At 34.2% G+C, this 22,198-nt stretch overlaps 1 protein-coding gene across 3 annotated transcripts in view; it reads right to left on the bottom strand.

Moving 5' to 3' along the window:
* Window positions 1-22,198, bottom strand: part of RFX7 (regulatory factor X7) — a 201,484-nt gene that overhangs the window by 54,101 nt on the left and 125,185 nt on the right. The window contains exon 2 of one of the 3 annotated variants that reach the window (XM_074234610.1): window positions 803-13,859. The exons of the other annotated variants lie outside the window; for them this stretch is intronic. The gene's annotated coding sequence lies outside the window, so the exon portion shown is untranslated. The remainder of the gene's footprint in view (window positions 1-802; window positions 13,860-22,198) is intronic. 3 annotated transcript variants of the gene reach the window in all.

Raw genomic sequence — 22,198 nt, 5'->3', positions numbered from 1 at the left:
GACCTTATATTCTTTAGAGGAACAATATTTAATATTAGATAACTTGGGTTGGGTTAAAGATAAAAAGATCACCAGTATTAATTGTTATGATAGATTTTCAACTAGGAAGAGTAAAGTATTTTCTAAGGCCAAAAGGACAGAGGCTATGTGTTTTATGAATCTATGTAAGGAAGACTAATTGGATTATCATTATTAAGACAGACATCATCAAGATTCCTAAAACTAAAGCTTAAAACAAAGAATTTTAAGAATTACAAAGTATTTAGGAGATTATATGCTTGAAACTTGAAGTCATCAATGAAATGTCACACATAGCTTATCCCAGGTAATATACTGAGCAGGAGGAAGGTCCAGTTGAGTACTTCAGTCTCCTGTTTCTATTATACTAGAGAAGTTTTCATCTTTCCCTGAGTAATTATAAAATTTTAACAGATGGTGGGAAAGTGGTCTGTTCATAACATTAATAGTAGCTCCCTCTCCTCTCATCCTTATCTCCTATTATGACCCAAATATCTTCTGCCAATATCTCTTCTTTCACTCCTGTCTCACAAGAAGCCCTTTTCCTTTAAGGTCAATCATTACACATGCACAAGTGATCCCATTCCATGTCATCTCCAGAAGATTAAACTCCTTTATTACTACCTTTTCATTTATCTTCAGTCTCTACATGTCCATTGTTTGCCTCCCTATAACTCACAAACATGCCTATGGATCTATCCCCCATTCTCAAAAAATCCTCATTGGACCCATCAATTTCTACTAGCTATATTATCCTATACCTCTAATGGATTTGAATCCTCACCTTTTTTTGAACTCTGTGCAGCTTTTGACTCTGTAGATTACCCTCTTCTTTAGATTTCCATGACACTATTCTTTCCTGGTTTTCCTTCTACCTGACAATTCCTTCTTAGTGTCCTTTGATGATATCAGGCACCTGATTGAATTTGTAAGTAGAGAAGAGAGGAGTCAAAATTGACTCCAAAGTTATGAACCTGGAGGAGAGTGCCTTCCAAAGAGCCGAACAGGGAAGGAAGAGTGAAGTGGGGAGGTAAGTTCTATTGTGATTAAATTGCATGAGAGCTGCTTACAGGGTATCCAAAGTATGCATCAAGTTGCTGAGGAAGCCCTAAATCAGTAAGCTTCTACCATGTCTGCTATAGATAAGTGCCCCAGAGCTCTATCCTAAGCCTTCTTGTCCTTCTCTACTATTTCACTTGGTGATCTCAACAGCTCCCATAGATTCAATTATTATCTCCATGTTAATTCTCAGGAGCCCTGAGAAGTGCATCCAGATTCTGAAGCAGAAGACCTGAGGGGCAGCTATTGAATATCCACGCATCAAGCCTGTCAACACATTCTAGCTTCAGCTTTGAATTCCTCTGGACTGCTGATAAATACCACACAATACAATGTATTATGTGCAACACCTATGGAAAAAAAGATTTAAAGATTGATCACTGATTAGAGGTTAATTCAGTTTCAGCTAATCAGCCTCTATGGATTTTTTGACTCTGAGGTTCAAACCTGTATGCTCAGTATTGGTTTTGAATAAGAATTTTTGCAAATGAGGATCTCATCTTGGATTATACTTAACTTGGTTAATTTAATAACCCTTTTAGATTGCTTTGTTATTTTCATTTTCTTCTTTCAACTTCTTCAATCTTCTATATTATACTTCTGGTTCTTTAAAAATAATGGCACCTTAGTTCTATAAATATGTATAGTCAAGCAAAACAGATGTCCATATTAGCCAATGCAAAAAAAAAAGTCTCATTCTGCATACTGAGTCCTTTATCTCTCAATCAGGTGACGGAGACTTTTGCTTAATTTCTTAATATTAACATTTAATAATAATTTTGTCATTAGTTCTCAGGATTCCATGAGTGGGCACTCTTTCAGATTTCTATTCTTTGTCATCTCTATCAGCTACATATTTTTTGTGTATTCTTGCAATTTGTTTTTCTTAGGATTAATCTCTCCTTTAATCTTTCTCCCATTTAATTCTCCCTCTTTTCCTTTCCCTGCTAATTTTTTTTTGAGGGGAAATGTAACAAACTGTGTGCTATTCTTCCCTCCTTTGATCAGTTTGCTGATCAAATGAGTCTTACATTTTTCCCCCTCAATCTGTTTTCCAAATCTGTTTTTTACTATGGGATACCTTAAATCTGTTTCATTCTTTTAACTTTGTTTCAATATTTCTTCTTGTTTCATAGAATAACTAGTTTTTTTATTAGTCCATTCTAAATTTTTAAGAAGTTTGCTACTTGGACTAGGCTTAGTACTGCTTGGAGCAGGTTGTTAATCCCCTTCCTTTCATAGCTCTCATTTCTTTTTCATTTTTTTTCCTCAAGCTCTCTCATTTAAAAAATTAAAACTTTTAAAATTTCTTGCTTCACCTTTCCAAGAATTCTAGTTGAATTTTTGTCAAAATGGTGTGTGTGTGTGGGGGGGTGTGCATGCACGCATGCATGTGTGTTTAAAGGCTTGACCTGCAGATGTCTTGAGTTATTCTCTTCCTCTGTTTAGTGTCTTAAATGTCCATGTCATCATGATAGCTTTTCATAGTGATATTCTTTTGTTTGGTCATTCTCTCAGCTTGCTTCCTGACTTTTGACAATGTAAGGACCAGGCTGTGTAAAATTCAGGATGGAAGATCTGAGCTGGTCCTGTTGCTGTTTTCTTGACTTACCAAGTGTTTTGCTATTCTAGGATCTCAGAGACAGTACAGGTGGAGAACTTACAAACTTTAGAATTATAATTCTAGAATTATCTTAATACATGAGTTCACAAATTTTGACAAAAAGAACCCCATGATCAATCTGAAGGTAAGCCTTTCTTCACTTATTACTATGGTCCTTGAACTATAGATATAAAGTTCTTTCTGTGTGTGTGTGTGTGTGTGTGTGTGTATATATATATATATATATATATATATATATATATATGTACGTATATATATTTATTTGTACAAATATATTTTAATTTATATAAAATATTGCTTTATATATTGTAATTATTAATAATAAGAATCAATAAATCAATCAAGAATTTGTTATAGGCTTAATATCTGCTAGATATAATACTAGGCATAGGAGATATAAATACAATGACTAAAAATTTCTATTCAATAGAGCCTGAAATCAATTGGACTATGAAGTATTCTATTATTATACTAACTTTATTTATGTATCTAGATTTTAAGTTCAAATTGTGATGACTCTTCCTAGACCCTTTAGCATTCCCTTATACTTCTGAGGGGAAAAATTCTCTCACCTCTTTGTTAATCAATGACTTAGTTTAAATCTGCTTATTTTTTACAGTTAGAAAAGTATTTTTCTAGTCATTTTAAATTATGTTTTTTTTATCCCTTCACTCCAAAGCAAAATATACTACATATCCTTTGTCTGGGGAAAGATAATTAATAATTTCTTCATAATGTTATGATTTGCCTTTATGATTCTCCTTATTTATATTATGCTATCTCTGTCCTATAAAAGTAGAATGAAACTTACCTTTTTTTGCAAGGCATTGAGGTTAAGTGGCTTGTCCAAGGTCACACTGTTAGGTAATTATTAAGCATCTGAGGCTGGATTTGAACTCGGGTACTCCTGACTCCCAGGGCCAGTGATCTATCCACTGTACCACCTAGCTGCCCTGAGACTTATCTTTCACTAGATCATGTTAATGTTAGATTTAAAATCCAAATCATTGCAAGAATAAAAAATTCTCTATTTAATCCTGCTCAACAACCTCTGCCAGGTTACATATGTCTTATAAGAAAGTGTGAATTGGAGAAGTGAACAAGTTTCTGTTTTCCTGACTCTTGCGTCAATCAAGTGGGGGTACCTTAATTCTCCTATTATTTCTTACCTTAAACACCCTTTCAACATCTAATTCTTCCCTGTCAGACAAAAAAAAAAAAAAAAACTCCCTTGAATCTCTAACATTCTCCAAAACAGCATTAATAAATAAATGTTCAAGAAGGTAGAAGAACAAAAATGCAGTAAGGGGAAATGGAAACTAAGAAAAAAAAATAAGTTAACTCCCTCTTTCCTCTATTGGAATTTAATATACATAGACAGTAAATGAAGATTTTTCACTTCCTAATTCCAACAGACATTCTGAAACTCCATGTTCTGCAGGCTTGAAATGTGATTTCTAGGAATATATTAACAATAACAAAAATCCTATTATAATTAAACAATTTAGGTGGTCCTGTGAAATTTTAAAAACAGGATTTTACTTTATAAGCAAATTTTATTTTACACTGAATTTAAAAATATAATTAAAACAACATTAATGATTTATCTGTCTCATTCAGATATCCAGCTAAGCATTCAATATCCCAGGCTTTATATATTTTTGGTATATGAATATAATTTTATTAGCAAGGCATGTACTTGGAATATTTTTTCCAGAAATAGGGATTGATTTTTATCTTTATTCATTTTTAAGATGACTCATCATGACTAGGATACCTTCGATGGAATTTAAGTAATTTAATTTTAAAATGTATGAAGTATATTAAGACCCTTTGCAAAGGAAAGCTACCTATTTTAAATAGCAACTAAATTTATTAGCCAGAACTCAAGAGCAATGTTCTAACTAGCTAAGGCAACTTCCTCTGTTTGTGACCTCCCCCAATAATTTCATTTCAGTTCCCAACCTATAAAAACAAAACATTTTATACATGATAGTCTACCTTATCCAAATCAACCATCCAGGCCATTAATTGGTCAATAAGCCTATAAAAACAAACCTATAAAAATAAGTTTATTGATCAATAAACATTTATTAAGCATTTGCTATGTATTATGCACTGTGAAGGTCATCAAAAGAACCTAAAGAATAGAACACCTGAAAATTAAGTAACACTAAGAAGTTTTTTTGTTTCTTTTTTTGTTTTTAGATTTTTCAAGGCAATGGGGTTAAGTAGTACACTAAGAAGTTTAAAAAAGTAGTTTACTAGTTGATAAGTTCCATGAGAATTGGGACTATATATTATTTTTGCATCTTGCCTGAGACCCAATATGCTATAGTATAATAGTAGGTGCTTAAAAATTACTGGACTGCATTGAATTGTGACAGTCTCCTAATCCTTATTGCTGTTGTTTTTTTCTTGACTAAAATTAATGTGTAAAAATAAAAAAAATGATTTTTGAGTGAATAAAATTGATGCAAAAAGGCTAAGAATATCTTGTCCCTTGGATAGCTCAGCTTATAAAGGGAAATCTATAGAGATATAGAGAGGTTCATATTAAACTCATGTGGGATATAGCTTTCAATATAAATTAGATATTTTACAAGCAATAAACAGGGCCAGTTAATCTTTGCCAAGGAAGCATAAAAAAATTAAGTAAATTTTGTATACACAATGGCTTTTATTGTTGAGCTATGTAGTCTTTTTTTCCTACTCCCACAAAATTAGTTTGGAAAAGGAAAAAAGTCAGATTTTAAAATATCTATGCAGTCAGTCATCTGAGTGTCTATCATAGGCTAAATGATATTTCATTCACAATAATAGAAGATCGCAGACTTTGCCAACAATGAATATTTTTGAAGGCACAACTCACTTTAATCAGCTGTATCTTTTTTTTAGGTTTTTTTGCAAGGCAATGGGGTTAAGTGGCTTGCCCAAGGACATATGGCTAGGTAATTATTAAGTGTCAGACTGGATTTGAACCCAGGTACTCCTGACTCCAGGGCCGGTGCTTTATCCACTATGCCACCTAGCCGCCCCAATCAGCTGTATCTTGATGAAAACTCTGGTAAAAATTATATCAGTTATAATAGGATGATCCTCTGCCATCACTTGGGATTTCTGGGAGAAAGACTCGGAGTGAGTAATCTCAATTCAATTCCCAGAAAGAAGGAATCCTTTCTGTAAAGTCATTAATTATAAACTCTTTTCTCCTTGCCTCAAAATTTCCTATCCTATGGGCTCAGTTCAACAACAGCCTCAGAATTATAGAAAAAACACTTAAGAGTTGGAAGTGACCTCAGAGGACATATAGTTCAATCCAAACATGACTAAGAATCCCTTCTACAATGTCCTTAACAAGTGATTGCCCAACATGTGCCTCAAGTCCTTTAGAGAAAGAATTCATTGCTTTCTGATACTCCTTTGGAATCCAATTTATTTTTGGAAAGTTCTGAGTATTGGGAAATTTTTCCTTACATTGAGCATAAATCTGTACTACTCAATATCCACTGACTGCCCTTAAGTCTATGCTTTAACCACCAAGCAGGAAAAAAGTATACATAAACCCTCTGTAATGTAGTATACTTGAAGATTATTATTACGGCTCCTGGTAAATCCATTTTCAATTCTCTCAATTATATAGCATGTATTCTAGTGCTCTTATCACTTTCTCTTAACTGCTATGGCTTATTTTTGTTGCTCAAATCTGTCATTGGTTTCTGAGGTCAAGCAAAAGTCATATACTAGTTTAGGTAAATTCCTTGAAAGTTTAAAAAAATACTAAATATGGATAGAGACTAGATTCATAATTTCATTGATTTTGGGAAATTTCCTTTATCAAAGTGATTTATAGTCTTAAAGAGTAGTCTAGAAAACACTAAGTAGTTAAGTTATTTATCCATTACAATATGCTGCCTCTCACAGGTATTCCTATCCTCATGGAACTTACCATCCAGTGATCATCTTAATAGTGTTTGTCAGATTTTTCTAAATATTTTGATCTGATCCATAAGCAAAGGCATTATGACCTCCATTTAACAGATGAAGAAACAAATTCAAAGAAATTAAGTGATGAGGCCACAGTTGCAGAACACAGAAAAATTCCATATCCTGCCATTTCATTATGCTGCTTCTCTTAAGTTAAAAAGTAAAGTTCACATGGCTCAGCCACTTTCTTCTTCAGTTTTTTTTTTTGTTTTTGTTAGGTTTTTGCAAGGCAAATGGGGTTAAGTGGCTTGCCCAAAGCCACACAGCTAGGTAATTATTGCCTGAGGCTGGATTTGAACTCAGGTACCCCTGACTCCAGGGCCAGTGCTCTATCTACTGTGCCACCTAGCTGTCCCTCTTCTTCAGTTTTAAAAAGCTTAGTAAAAGGCAGTCATTCTCAATAGCTCACAGTGTAAATCACTGTGATAGTAGGATAAGAAGTAATGTACTATAAAGAGGCACTGCAAACAGAAAACTCTCTGCCCCACCTCACACACATTCCAACCTACCCTTCCACTCGCTACCAAACCAGTAGAATCTCTTAAAATTGTTTATTTTCTTCTTCCACAGGCAACATATATTTTTCCCCACGTAGACTGGAAATAAAGGGCTACTTAAATGGGCCTGCTTCCACTTATTACTAGCACACTATCCACTATGCCACCTAGCCGCCCCAATCAGCTGTATCTTGATGAAAACTCTGGTAAAAATTATATCAGTTATAATAGGATGATCCTCTGCCATCACTTGGGATTTCTGGGAGAAAGACTCGGAGTGAGTAATCTCAATTCAATTCCCAGAAAGAAGGAATCCTTTCTGTAAAGTCATTAATTATAAACTCTTTTCTCCTTGCCTCAAAATTTCCTATCCTATGGGCTCAGTTCAACAACAGCCTCAGAATTATAGAAAAAACACTTAAGAGTTGGAAGTGACCTCAGAGGACATATAGTTCAATCCAAACATGACTAAGAATCCCTTCTACAATGTCCTTAACAAGTGATTGCCCAACATGTGCTTATACAACCTGGGCTCCCCTGCTTCTGGGAGATGACCAAACTGACTATTGTACTGAGTGCAGTCACCTAATCCACTGGGCATGCTGCAGTTCAAAACTCCCAAGCTCAAGAAATCGGCCAGTCTCTTTGGTATTAGGCTTTAGAAGTCTGTGTCATCACACACAGAATCATATTAATTGATAAAGAAAGTACTATGTATGCACTATCTCCAAGGGAGATCCCATTATTATTACTTCTCATTTTATTTTTATCATAAATTCAGAAATGATCTGAGGAAAGTTGCTATCCTGTTATTATTCTTTGATATTTAGATATTAGATATTTAATGCACAATACTTATTGTGCAACTGACTAAAAATGGCTGTTTTAAGTAAACAAATAAGGATCCTAAGATTTAAGTTCATATTTTAAAGACCAATGAAAATATCTTTAGGATAATGCTAATAGCAGTGATAATATGTACTTTGTCCTACTCCACATGCTTTTAATTGTTTCTGCTATGTTTCTGATATCCATAAATTTCTTCTAGAATATCTATAAATTTGAAAATTGATGCTGTTTGGAGAAGTATTGGGTATAGAAATATCTATTTAAGAACTATTCTTAAATTTTTATGAATAATTTTTCAATCTATCAATTGATAAACATTTATTAAGCTAAGCCCGAGGATGAAAACAAAGGCAAAGCTGTCTTCAAGGAGCTTACAGTCTAATGGGGAGAGAAGACACACACAAACTGTATACAGCATAAATAGGAAATAATGATCAGATAAAAGGCACTGAACGGAAAGGTTTCTTTTCAAAGAAGGGATCTTAGCTGGAACTTAAAGGAAGTCAGGAAAGTTGGCAGGTAGAGATGAGGAAGAGTATTCCAGACCTAGGGGACAGCCAGAGTAAAAAACCTGATGAGAAGAGACAGAGTGTCTTGTTCATGAAACAGCAAAAAAGGCACACAGATGGCAAGGAATAAGGTGGAAGAAGACCTCTATTTGAGATATAAAGTGATTAATGCCCCGGGGTAGAGAATCAGAAGACTTCTGGTCAGCATTCAGAGTCCTTCTGAAGGGCTATGGATAGGATCTTAAGGTACCAGGTGCTATTAGGTTTAATCAGTCTAAGAATGAGGAGGTAGCATGGTCAGAACTGAAGTGTAGGAAAATATTTTGTGGCTGAATTATTAAAAAAAAGTCTTGAGGCAAGTGGATGCCTGTAACAATCTAGACAAGCGATGATGATGGCCTGCACTAGGTTGGGAGCAGCCTCAGATGAGAGAAGGTGAAATCATAAATGTTGCAAAGGTGAAATCAAAAGGCTGGGCAAACATATTGCTTATGGGGATGAGAGACAGTGAGGAGATGAGATGACTTCTAGGCTGCAATCCTGAGAGGTTGGGAAGATGATATTGCCCTTGATGGTAATAGGAAAGGAGGGGGAGTTATTTGGGAGAAAGATAACGAGTTCTATTTTGGACATGTTGAGTTTAAGAAGTCTACTGGCTATCCAGTTCAAGATATCAAAAAAGGCAGTCTGAGATGGAAGACTAGAGGTCAACAGAGAGGCTCACACAGAATAAGTCAATTTAAGAATTGTCTGCATACATATGGCAATTAAATACATTGCTATGACCAGGACACTGAGAGCAACAGTTCTGTCTATATTTTTATTACTATTATATTCTTGTTCTCATCTTTTTGGAAGGAAGGAAGATAGAAAAATCCTGGGACTAGTCATTACTATGAACAACTGAATATGTCAATAAAATAACTGCTTTTTTATAGTAAGTATTAGAATGTAAGCTCATTCTCCACACCACAATTAATACATCCTTTGTAAAGCTTCATTAACAGATAGGACAAACAATGTGTACCTTTATCCTGGTTCCATATGATTTTGATTCCCTTTTTACTTTTTTCCCACTTTTATTTTGAAATTTTTCATTCATGGAGCTTGAAGATTATGAGAATTTTAGATGATGATATCTATAAAAATTGTTGCTTTAAGTTTTTTGAATTAACATTATTACTGAGTGATTATGAGCAAAAGTTAGGTTTGTGTTATGGTCTGAGTTCATTGGCTGAGGTCTCTAGGATATTTCAAAGTCCACTATTGGCTGAGTTTATTGGCTGAGTTCTCTAGGATATTTCAAAGTCTACTATTTGTAGTATAGACATGTCACCTGGATAGTCCAGTAGAGAGTTTATGATGTAAAACTCTAGCCACTAGGTTGTATCTTGCTAGGTACTTGTTACTGGTTGAAGTTCTTGATAGTCCTCAACTTCTAGCATTTGCATCACAAAATCAATTTGTAGGAGAGATGAGAGATAGTATTAATAAAAAGAAAGAGGAAAACAGAAACGGAAGGAGATATTAGAGTAGGGTAGAATGTGCCATGACTATAACTAACTATATAAATATAAAACTATATACCGTAAATATAACCACGACTATATGAACTGTGGTTACCAAACTGCTACTGATTAAACTAATTCTAAAAAAGAATTATCATTATTCTAAAATAAAGTAAAAAATAGAAGTATTTCTAAAGAAAAGGTAAAAAAACCCTCAAAATAAGTATAGATACCTCCTCCCTTAAAGAGGTTATTTAAAGGGGGGCAAAATTCATTTGGATAAACAAATTTTGGTGTGTTTGTTGAAAATTTGTTACCTTGTATTATACTAAACTTTTCTAAGTATTAATAAAAGGTAACCTTTATTAACTCCAATGGAACAAAATATAGATCTAATGCTTAAAATGAAAAGAGTGAATGTTGTAGAACAAATCAGAATCCTGGGTTTGCTACTTCCTAATTGGATTACATATGGCAATTCAATTAAACTCTCAGTCTCAGTTTCTTCATCTGTAAAAATTAGAGGGCTTGAGTCAGATGAATTTTTAGGTACTTTCTATATTTAAATCTATCATCCTAATCAAAATCACATTAATGTTTTATGTATGTGTGTGCACACACACACATATATACTCAAATTGAGACTTTTTTGACATAGTGAAGCAGTACAGTGGGGCAAGGGATCAAAGAATACAAAATTCAATGTAAATATAAGCTTCCTTCTATTATTTTAGAGGTATAAATCATGAAGGTGTAGGATGAAGAGGAAAGGAAAACAATTAGATCTCTAATATCTATATTTGCTAAGGAAAATATACAATTTAATTCAACAAACATTTATTAGAAACTTGATAAGGATGTAAAGACAAAAACAAAATAGTCCCCACCCTCAAGGAGTTTACATTCTACTGATAGAATAACAACAAAAACCCAGATAGGCATATCCAAAGGAATACAAAATAATTTCTAAAGGCACAAACTGAAGAAAAAAGCAGCAAAATAGCAATGTCTAGAAAAGTCTTTAAAAAAGTCTTAAAAGTCTTAAAAAATCTCAAATTATTACTTGAAAATTTCTCTAATTAAGGTATTCTGAATTATATGACTAATGAAAATTTTCCTTCTTTTGTTTTAAATGAAAAGGAAGAACTATGAAGAATTCAATTCAGCAGGCATTTATAAAGCACCTCATGCATTTGAAAAGCTATGATCAGGGGCAGCTAGGTGGAGCAGTGGATAAGAGCACTGGCCCTGAAGTCAGGAGGTACCTGAGTTCAAATCCTACCTCAGACACTTAATAATTACCTAGCTTGTGTGGCCTTGGGCAAGTCACTTAACCTCACTGCATGGCAAAAACTAAAAAAAAAAAAAAAAGCTATGATCAGAAAGAGATACATCAAAGAGAAATCCATAATTTTAAATGACATGAACATTTTGTTTTCCAGATAGCAACTCCTATATAATTTATTAGTGTAGTCAGTATATAAGAACAGTTGACTAAAAATTCTCACCACCCAGTGGCCACTCTAGGGGAAGAATATCTAAATTTAAGAATGGTCTTCAGACAACAAATGTGCAATCCTTCACTAGGTCCATACTTTCCAACTTGTTAGAACTTTTTATACCTTGAGTTTCTCTGCAATCTTTAAAAACTGACATAAACTTCCATTTTAAAAAAGACTTTAATAGAGCTGTTAGGGTTGCAAAGATGAAAAACAAAATTATTTCTCATCTCAAGAAGCCTATAATATATTGGACATAATATAACCTTTATCCAGTTAAGTAACATAAGACTGGTTCCATATACCATGATACTATATCATATTAAATATAATTTTATGTCTGTACTGTTTTCCCCTGCTTAATCTAACTGTGCTAGGTCTTGGGGAGACACTTTATCTCTCTTTCCTCTTATTCTCAGTCGTTTCTCAATCCTTTACAATCTGACACAACTCATTACTCAACAAAAACTGTTCTCTCAGAAGTTAACAATGACTTTTTGACTACCTAATTGAATGGTTTGATTTCTCAGTTTTTATTCTTGTTGACCTTTCTGCAGCATTTAAATGTTGATCAGTCAACCTGCATATTCTCTTCTCTGGTTTTCATGACCCTTTTTCTATCCTGCTTCTCCTCCTACTTGTCTGACTTCTTTGCCCCTTGCCAGACCATTCCCCTTTACTGTGGATGTGCCTGCCTCAAGGCTCAGTCTTCATCAGCTTCCACAGATTCAAATAATATCTTTTTTTTTTTAGGTTTTTTGCAAGGCAAATGGGGTTAAGTGGCTTGCCCAAAGCCACACAGCTAGGTAGTTATTAAGTGTCTGAGACCGGATTTGAACCCAGGTACTCCTGACTCCAAGGCCGGTGCTTTAGCCACTACGCCACCCCAGATTCAAATAATATCTTTAAGAAGATGATGACTCCCAGAAGTATATATTGAACTAACATCATTAAATGCCTATTGTCACTCCTTTATTCAATAAACTCCAATGCCTTCCTATTCCCTCTAAGATAATATATATACACATTGCTTGGCTTCTCAAGTCATCTATAATTTGGCCTCACCCAACAGTTTCAAATTCATCATACATTATTTTTACCATTTTACTATCTAGTCAAACTGGACTTCTGCTGTACCTCCATGTCTTATTTCCATGCCTTTTCAATGGTTATTCCCCACTTCTGGAAAACTATCTCCCTTCAACTCTTCCTGATAAGAGTCCTTGGTTTTCTTCAAAATGACCTTCTACATGAAACTTTTCTAGATCTCCTCCATCACTAATGCCCTACCCCAATTACCCTAAATTTATACTGTATGTATTTATATATGGTACATGCTGTCTTTTCTGAAAGAATGTAAGGAATGTCTGTTCCATTTGTGCATCTCTTATGCCTGACATATTGACTTGCATGTGCTTAATAAATTTTTACTAATATATATGAATAATAATAACAGCTAACATTTATATAAACATATGAATAATATAATATATCACAGTAGCAAGGAGAACAATAACTAACATTTATCTAGTGTTTATGATATGTCAAGCACTATATTAAGGACTTTACAATTATTATCTCATTTGATTCCTCACAACAACCCTGATAGGTACTACTATTATCTTCATTTTACAGATGAGGAAACACAGACAAATAAAGATGAAGTGATTTACTCAAGGTTGCACAATGGCAAGAGTCTGAGTCTTCTTTTGAACTTGTCTGCACCAACTAACTGCCCACACACATTTGGCAAACTATCTACTATAGGTATTTTAAGATCCTTTATAAAGTTGGTTTTACATAGTGATTGTAGATATCTCTATAGATAAAAATAAGTCCCCACAATACCATTAATTTCTGAGAAAAAAACTAGATCAAGTTTACATTAGTTCAATGGACAGTAACCTGTAACAGCTGTTTACATACCATCGTTTTTAGTTAAAGCTAGACAGGGATAAGAAATAAAAGAAGTATACCATTCCCTCCTTTAAAATCAACCCATGCAGAAAGTAAAGGCAGAAAGGGCAGTGTTGTTTAGGCAGTGCTTTATGTTACAGGATCATAAACTCTCAAATAAGAAAAGACAAAAGAAATTAAACACTCTCATGTTCTCATTTTGCATCTAAGGAAATTGAGGCCCAAAGAAGTTGGGTCTTTCTTTGAGTGGTCATTATGTCCATCCACACAATAGAACAGGAAACATGAAGCCGTTGAACTAAGAAAGTCAGAAAAAGGAATCTGAAAAGCTTTCACACTTTCCTGAGTGAGGTCTTCAAAACAGGATTTCAAAGCTCTGAAGTGATATAAATCTAAAAGAAATAATTAAATGACATTGAGATTACCTCCCAGTTTATTAACATAAAAATGTGATTAAAATGTTACTAAAAAAATCTATGCCTACAAAGAGTAAGAATATTTTCCTAGAGGCTGGGAGACCTTTCATCACTGATAATCATAGTTTCCAAAAACTATGACATAAGTTTAAAACATGCCATATAGGTATGAGTAGTTCCCTTGTACTTCAGAAAATTTCTTTCTCCCCTTCATTTTTCTTGTTTGACAAAGTAAGGTCAACAAACATTTATTACGTTCTTTTTATGTGCCAAGAACTATACTAGGAATAAAAATAGAAATCCAATGACAACAACAACAACAACAAAAACTCAGCCATTGCCCTCCAGTCTAATAAGGGCATGTAAACATGTATAAAACACACAAAACTGGAGAGATTATCAGAGGGAAGGTCCTATGCAGAAGGGGGAATATGATCTGAAACCTGAAAGAAGCCAGGAGGCTGGGGTGAGGAGGGGCAGCCTTCCAAGTCTGGGACAACCTATGAAAAGGAAGGGCCTTGAGTAAGGAACAGCAAGGAAGCCAGTGTTACTGGAATGAGGGGGATATGAAGAGAAGTAACGTGTAGAAGAAAACTGGAAAGGTGGGTGAGGGTAGGCTGTAATAGCTTTAAAAGACAAATGAAGGACTAGATATATGATGCTAGAGGCAACTTGAATAAGGTTAGAACATGGTCATAATATACTTGAAGAATACTTTGGTAGTCAAGTGGACTAGGGACTGAAGTAGGAAGAGATGCGAGACTGAGACAATGACCTGCACTAGTGTGGTGGCTATGTAAGAAAAGAGAATGGAGACATTCAAAAGATGCTGAAGTGATCAATTTAACAGAACTTGGCAAAGATGAGATGCGAGGGGAGAAGAGAGCAGTTAAAAGAGGACACACAGATTGTGCCCTTAGTAACTGAGAAGATGATGGGTACCCTCAATATTAATAGAAAATTTAGAAAAGGGGACTGTTTAGAGGAGAAAATAATTCAGTTTAAGATGTTGAGTTTGGGGCGGCTAGGTGGCGTAGTGGATAAAGCACTGGCCTTGGAGTCAGGAGTACCTGAGTTCAAATATGGTTTCAGACACTTAATAATTACCTAGCTGTGTGGCCTTGGGCAAGCCACTTAACCCATTTGCCTTGCAAAAACCTAAAAAAAACAAAAAAAAAAAACCCAAAATACAAGATATGTTGAGTTTATAATGCTGACAAGACATTCACTTTCTATCTACACAAATTGAGGGAAAAAAACATTCTTTTTAAGAAATGTGGATAATCAAAGAAAATAAATTCCCAAAACAGTTGTGTCCAAAAAATTTTTCATTCTTAAAAACGAGTACATTTCTCTGTATTGGGAGGTGGTTAGCACATTACAGCATTTTTTCCTTTATAAGAGTTCATTGCAATGATAAGTATTCTTGTCTTTTAAAGTTATTTGTGAATTCAGACTTTCCTTTTTTTTTTTAAATTCAGACTTTCTAAAAAATATTCTGTTAAATACTTAAATGATGTCTTAACAAGCAGCCCACAGTAGTACTTGGGATCCACTTAGGATCAAATAGTTTAGCATTTAATTGCTTACTGTAATTGTGGTATGTTTATAAATTCCTTTAAGATCTGAATATGTTTTACTTTGCATCTTACATAAAACAAAGACTGTGGCAGGCATTAAGTAGATAGTAAAAATTATTTGCAAGTTGTTTAATATAGGCACAGGGGGAATTTTCTAGTACTTATGAGCAGTTATTTACAGCAATAAAATTACATTTAAATAGTACCTCAAAGTTTGTGAGGCTATCACCAACTCTTCTCAAGTTAAATGGGATTCTACTTTTTATTACATAAATGAATCAGATTTAGGCAAGGGAATGAGCTAGGATAACAGCAATCACAATTCTGAGAAGAGCCTCCAATATTATTCATTTTTCTCCATCCCCAGCAAAGTACTTGATACACAATAGTTAATAATTGCTCATCAAGCTGATCATTCATATTTTTGTGGAATCCATCCACCAAAAACATATATTTTGATTTCTATAACATTAGTTTATGCCAAGATCTCATGGAAGTGGCATTGTCCCTTTCCATTCTGATGAGCTTTGATTCTGATAAGTATCATATTGTCATCATTGATCAAGGTAGGAACCATACAATCTTTTAAAATATGTTATTTTCAAAATTACCTGAATCATTTTTGCACACACGATGGTATGGGATTCTCTCTATGAAGGTATAATTCTCTTTGATAACAGAAAAATTATTATAGTCACCAAAATTATTGGCAGCTCCAATTCACAGATATCACTTAGACATCTGGAAATGTTAATGTTTGGTTCTGACTCTCATTTGCCAGTGCACCAAATATACTAAAACTAAATTCTATATAAAATATGTTCAAGCTGAAGGCAACCTGTATTCATTTTATCTCAAACTTCACAACAGCTCTTGTAAATAAGTACAGGTATCAATATTCCCATTGTATTGAAGAGAAATTTGAAACTCAGAGAGGTTAAATAATTTACTACTGGCTATAAAGTTAGAGGATCAGAGGTACTATTTAAAATCTGTCTTTAGGGGTGGCTAGGTGACATAGTGTGGCCTTGGGCAAGCCACTTAACCCCATTTGCCTTGCAAAAAACCTAAAAAACAAAGCAAAAAAAATAAAATAAAATAAAATCTGTCTTTATGATTTCAAATACAGCATTCTATTCACAACATCATAAGCACTAAAACACAACTTGGAAAAAATGGATCTTTAGCAACAGTATTCTATATTTCACAAGGTAAATAAAGATGTTAATCTTAAATGTGGAGAACCTGGTCTTCAAAGTGAATCATAACATTCTCAGTCTTCCAGGGCAAGAAATTTTTTTCAGTTGAAAATTTTAAAAGTGGTAATTTTTACAATTTTAGAATTGGGAAAAAATGAATCTTAATAATCCATATACTTTCTGAACATCTTTAAGCTACAGTTTTAGAGTCCTTTAATAATTAGAACCAGCATAGTTAAAGATTTGCAAAGTGATATATAATCCAACCAAGACTCATAAGGCTATTAGCTGCTTTCCTATCCAATTTATCACTGTTCTCCACAGGAGCAAATATTGTTGTAATTCATACAATTTCTTAAGCCAGATGCTCTTGCTTTACTGGGAGGTTGAAAAGAATTTTTTCTCAGAAAAGGGATGAATTGGATCACTTCTAAAGTCCCTTTCAATTCTGAGATTCTCTTTTTCTGTCTTTCTGTGGGTCCAAGAAGACCTACATGGTTTATGATATCATTGCTGGGAAACTTTTGTTCTTAATGATCTTCAGATGTCAAAGTATAATCTTAGCTTCATAGCAATCCACTTATCAATTACGGCAAAATCTTGATAGGACAGAGACTGACTTCATTTTTTTAAAATTCTGACATAAAAATGTAAAAGAAAATAAGCTTTTCTATATGCAAAGCAGAACATAAAGAGTATTATGCAAGAATCCATGAATCTTCATTTTGTACTGTTTGTTTTAAATAGACATGTATATGTAATCAATCATATTCTATATGTTGGTTTCAAAACTGTCCTGCTTGTCTGTGCTTTCTTCTGAACTTCTTTCCTGTGCATTTTTTTTTTTTAGGTTTTGCAAGGCAATGGGGTTAAGTGGCTTGCCCAAGGCCACACAGCTAGTTAATTATTATGTGTCTGAGGCCGGATTTTAACTCAGGTACTCCAGGGCCGGTGCTACCTAGATGTCCCTTTTCTGTGCATTTAAAAAATATCCTCAATCACACACTGTTATTTAACATCATATATTAAGCCTCTTCTCCAAAAAAGCACCCTCCCAGTTAAAAACCAAAGGGGGGGGGGACTCAAACCCTTGTAAAAAATAAAAATAATCAGGCATAACAAATTCATGTGGTAGCCATGTTTAAAAATTGTATGCTGCTTTTGGTACCTTGAATTCACTACCTCTTTCAGAGATGGACGCTGGAAACCATTTCCATTCTTTTTTTTTTTAACCATAACTTGATTCTTTTTTTGTTGTTGTTTAGGGTTTTGCAAGGCAAATGGGGTTAAGTGGCTTGCCCAAGGCCACACAGCTAGGTAATTATTAAGTGTCTGAGACCGGATTTGAACCCAGGTACTCCTGACTCCAGAGCCGGTGCTTTATCCACTGTGTCACCTAGCAGCCCCAACTTGATTCTTTTAAAGTTTTATTTTTCCTTACAATGTTGTTGTCCTTATGTAAACTTAACACCCAATTTTACTTTACCCTGCATCAGTTCACTGTATCTGGTATTATCTGAATTTATCTTGTTCAGTTTCTTATATGTAATAATATTCCATTATATACAAATACCACAATTTGTTCAGTCAATTCCCAATTAAGGGAACTCCTTAGAGTCTAGTAGTTTTTTCCTCCCTTTTCTTTTCCCCTTCATGAATAGGAAATGTATTTTATTTGTGACTTTTCTCTCCTAGGTATTATGCTTTCTTAACCATTCTTCTCGAAATATTGCATGTCTGTTTATTATGTCTAATACAACAAATTTTTTAGGGGAGGGAGGTGAGCAAGTATGTGTGCAGTTTTCTTGTCTGCTTGAGACAAGAGAGAGGTTCTTTCTTCAAAGGTTTTCTCCATGTGTGTTATAACCCAATTTTAAAAAATACCAAATTCTCTTCTTCCTTTTTCCTACACTAGAGTATTTTTCAACCTCCTTTCTCTTTTTCCTCTTCTAAAACGCTCACAACAGAATCAAATTTCTACCCTTATTCCTCACACCCCTCATTTCTCCCTCATTAGAATATTAGAACTACATATCATTATGCAAACCATTTGAGCACAACTGCTCAAATAAAATTCCTTTTCCAGGTTTTTCTAGACTTATCTGCTTATAGTTCAAAGTGTCTAATCATGAATTGTCAGAGACGAAGGAATGAGAAGCATCTTTCCCACAAAACAATCATTTTTTTCCCTTCTGTAGAATTATACTTTGCTTATTTATCAAGTTATTCTTAGGAGTGAGTCCATTCTTTTTGTCTTTTAAAGTACTGTATTCCAAGATAGCCTCTCATTTAAAGCAGAAGATACCAGGCCTTATGTGATCCTAATGGTGGTTTCTGATACTTGAATTCCTTGTTTCTTTTCTTTTTTTTCCTAAATCTCAAAATTGATTTAATTTGCATTTCTCTTAATGATTTGGAACAATCTTTCATAGATTTTTTTCCAATTACATGTAATACTTTTCAACAATCATTTTTTGTTAAATTTTGAGTTCCACATTTTTCCGCCTTTCTTCTTGCTTGTAATCCTGTTAAATATATTTCCATATTAGTCATGTCGCAAACAAGAATCAGAGCAAAAGAAAAAAGAGAAAGAAAAACAAACTTTTAAAAAAGGAAAAAATATGGGGCAGCTAGGTGACGCAGTGGATAAAGCACCGGCTCTGGAGTCAGGAGTACCTGGGTTCAAATCCGGTCTCAGACACTTAATAATTACCTAGCTGTGTGGCCTTGGGCAAGCCACTTAACCCCATTTGCCTGGCAAAAACCTTAAAAAAAAAAAAGGGAAAAAATAGGATACTTTGAACTAAATTGATTTCCTGGGTGTGGATGGCATTTTCCATTACAAGTTTTTTGGGAATGTCATTGGTTACTGTACTGTTGGAACTTCTTGTTCCTTTTTCTTTTTTAAAATTATAAATATTTTATTTATTTTGAGTTTTACAATTTTTCCCCTAATCTTACTTCCCTCTCCCCACATCCCATAGAAGGCAATTTGCCAGTCTTTATATTATTTCCATGGTATACACTGATCCAAATTGAATGTGATGAGAGAGAAATCATTTCCTCAAGGAAGAAACAAAGTATAAAAGATAGCAAGATCAGACAATAAGATATCAGGGTTTTTTCCTAAATTAAATGCAATCCTTGGTATTTGTTCAAACTCCACAGTTCTTTCTCTGGATACAGATGACATTCTCCATTGCAGACAGCCCCAAATAGTCCCTGATTGTTACACTGGATGGAATGAGAGAGTCCATCAAGGTTGATCATCCCCGCTTGTTGCTGTTAGGGTGTACAATGTTCTTCTTGGTTCTACTCATCTAACTCAGTTCATGCAAATCCCTCCAGGCTTCCCTGAATTCCCATCCCTCATGGTTTCTAATAGAACAATAGTGTTCCATGACATACATATATCACAGTTTACTAAGCCATTCCCCAAATGAAGGACAATTTACTTGATTTCCAATTTTTGCCACCACAAACAGGGCAGCTATGCATATTTTGGTACAAGTGGTGTTTTTACCCTTTTTCATCATCTCTTCAGGGTATAGACCCAGTAGTGGTATTGCTGGATCAAAGAGTATGTACATATTTGTTGCCCTTCGGGCATAGTTCCAAATTTCTCTCCAGGTTAGATGAGTTCACAGCTCCACCAACAACGTAATAGTGTCCCAGATTTTCCAAAACTTTTCCAACAATGATCATTGTCCTTTCTGGTCATATTGACCAATCTGAGAAGTGTGAGGTAGTACCTCAGAGAAGCTTTAATTTGCATTTCTCTAATGAGTAATGATTTAGAGCAATTTTTCATATGACTATGGATTACTTTGATCTCCTCATCTGTAAATTGCCTTTACATACATGTTGACCATTTGTCATTTGGAAAATGGCTTTTTTTTAATTTGACTCAGTTCTCTGTATATTTTAGAAATGAGTCCTTTGTCAGAAACATTACTTGTAAAGACTGTTTCCCAGTTTACTACATTTCTTTTCATCTTGGTTACAGTGGTTTAAGCAAAAGCTTTTTAATTTAATGTAATCAAAATTATTTAGTTTATTTTTAATGGTGTTCTCCATCTCTTCCTTGGTCATAAACTGCTTCCCTTTCCATAGATCTGACAGGTAAACTATTCCATGATCTTCTAGTTTGCTTATAATATTGTTTTTTATGTCTAGATCCTGTATCCATTTTGATCTTATTTTGGTATAGGTTGTGAGGTGTTGGTCTACTCTAAGTTTCCTCCATACTAACTTCCAATTTTCCCAACAGTTTTTATCAAAGAGAGAGTTTTTAACCCAAAAGCTGGAATCTTTGGGTTTATCAAACAGCAGGTAACTATAATCGTCTCCTGCTTTTGCACCCTAGTCTATTCCACTGGTCCACCACTCTATTTCTTAGCCAATACCAGACAGTTTTGATGACTAATGCTTTATAATATAATTTTAGATCAGGTAGGGCTAAACCTTTTTTTCACTGAATCCTTGGAAATTCTTGACTTTATTTCTCCACATGAATTTACTTACAAATTTTTCTAACTCATTAAAGTTATTTTTTGGAATTTTGGTTGGTAGAGCACAACAGGTAGTTTAGTTTCAGTAGAATTGTCATTTTTATTATATTAGCTCTACCTATCCATGCACAGTTGTTATTTGCCCAGTTATTTAAATCTGATTTAATTTGTGTGATTAGTGTTTTGTAATTGTTTTCAAAATGTTTCTGAGTCTGCCTTGGCAAATAGACCCCCAGGTATTTTATATTGTCTGAGGTTACTTTGAATGGGATTTCTCTTTCTAGCTCTTTCTGCTGTATCCTGCTAGTCATATATAGAAAAACTGAGGTTTTATGAGGGTTTATTTTATATCCTGCAACTCTGCTAAAGTTGCCAATTGTTTCCAGTAGGTTTTGGGGTGATTTCTTGGGATTCTATAGGTATACCATCATATCACCTGCAAAGAGTGGGAGTTTTGTCTTTTCCTTTCCAATTCTAATTCCTTCAATTTCTTTTTCTTCTCTTATTGCTGAAGCTAACATTTCTAATATGAAATTGAATAGTAGTGGTGCTAGGGGGCACCCTTGTTTCACCCCATCTTATTGGGAATGGCTCTAGCCTCTCCCCATTGAATATAATGCTTGCTGATGGTTTCAGAGAGAGATAGTGCTAATTATTCTAAGGAACAGTCCATTTAATCCTACACTCTCTAGTGTTTTTAGTAAGAATGGGTGCTGTATTTTGTCAAAAGCTTTTTCAGCATCTGTTGATATAATGATATAATTTCTGACAGGTTTGTTGTTGATATAATTAACTATACTAAGTTTTCCTAATATTGAACCAACCCGGCATTCCTAGGATAAATCCTACTTGGTTAAAATGTATTATCCTAGTGATAACTTATTATAATCATTTTGCTAAGATTTTACTTAAGATTTTTGCATCTATATTTATCAGGGAGATCAGCACCATATTGGTTTCATAGAAAGAGTTAGGCAGAGTTCTGTCTTCCCCTATTTTTCCAAAGAGTTTATATAGAATTGGAA

Source organism: Macrotis lagotis, chromosome 4 (assembly GCF_037893015.1).
Source record: "Macrotis lagotis isolate mMagLag1 chromosome 4, bilby.v1.9.chrom.fasta, whole genome shotgun sequence".
Taxonomy (NCBI): Eukaryota; Metazoa; Chordata; class Mammalia; order Peramelemorphia; family Peramelidae; genus Macrotis; species Macrotis lagotis.
The sequence above is the reverse complement of the archived record's forward strand: the minus strand, read 5'-3'. Positions and strand labels throughout refer to the sequence as shown.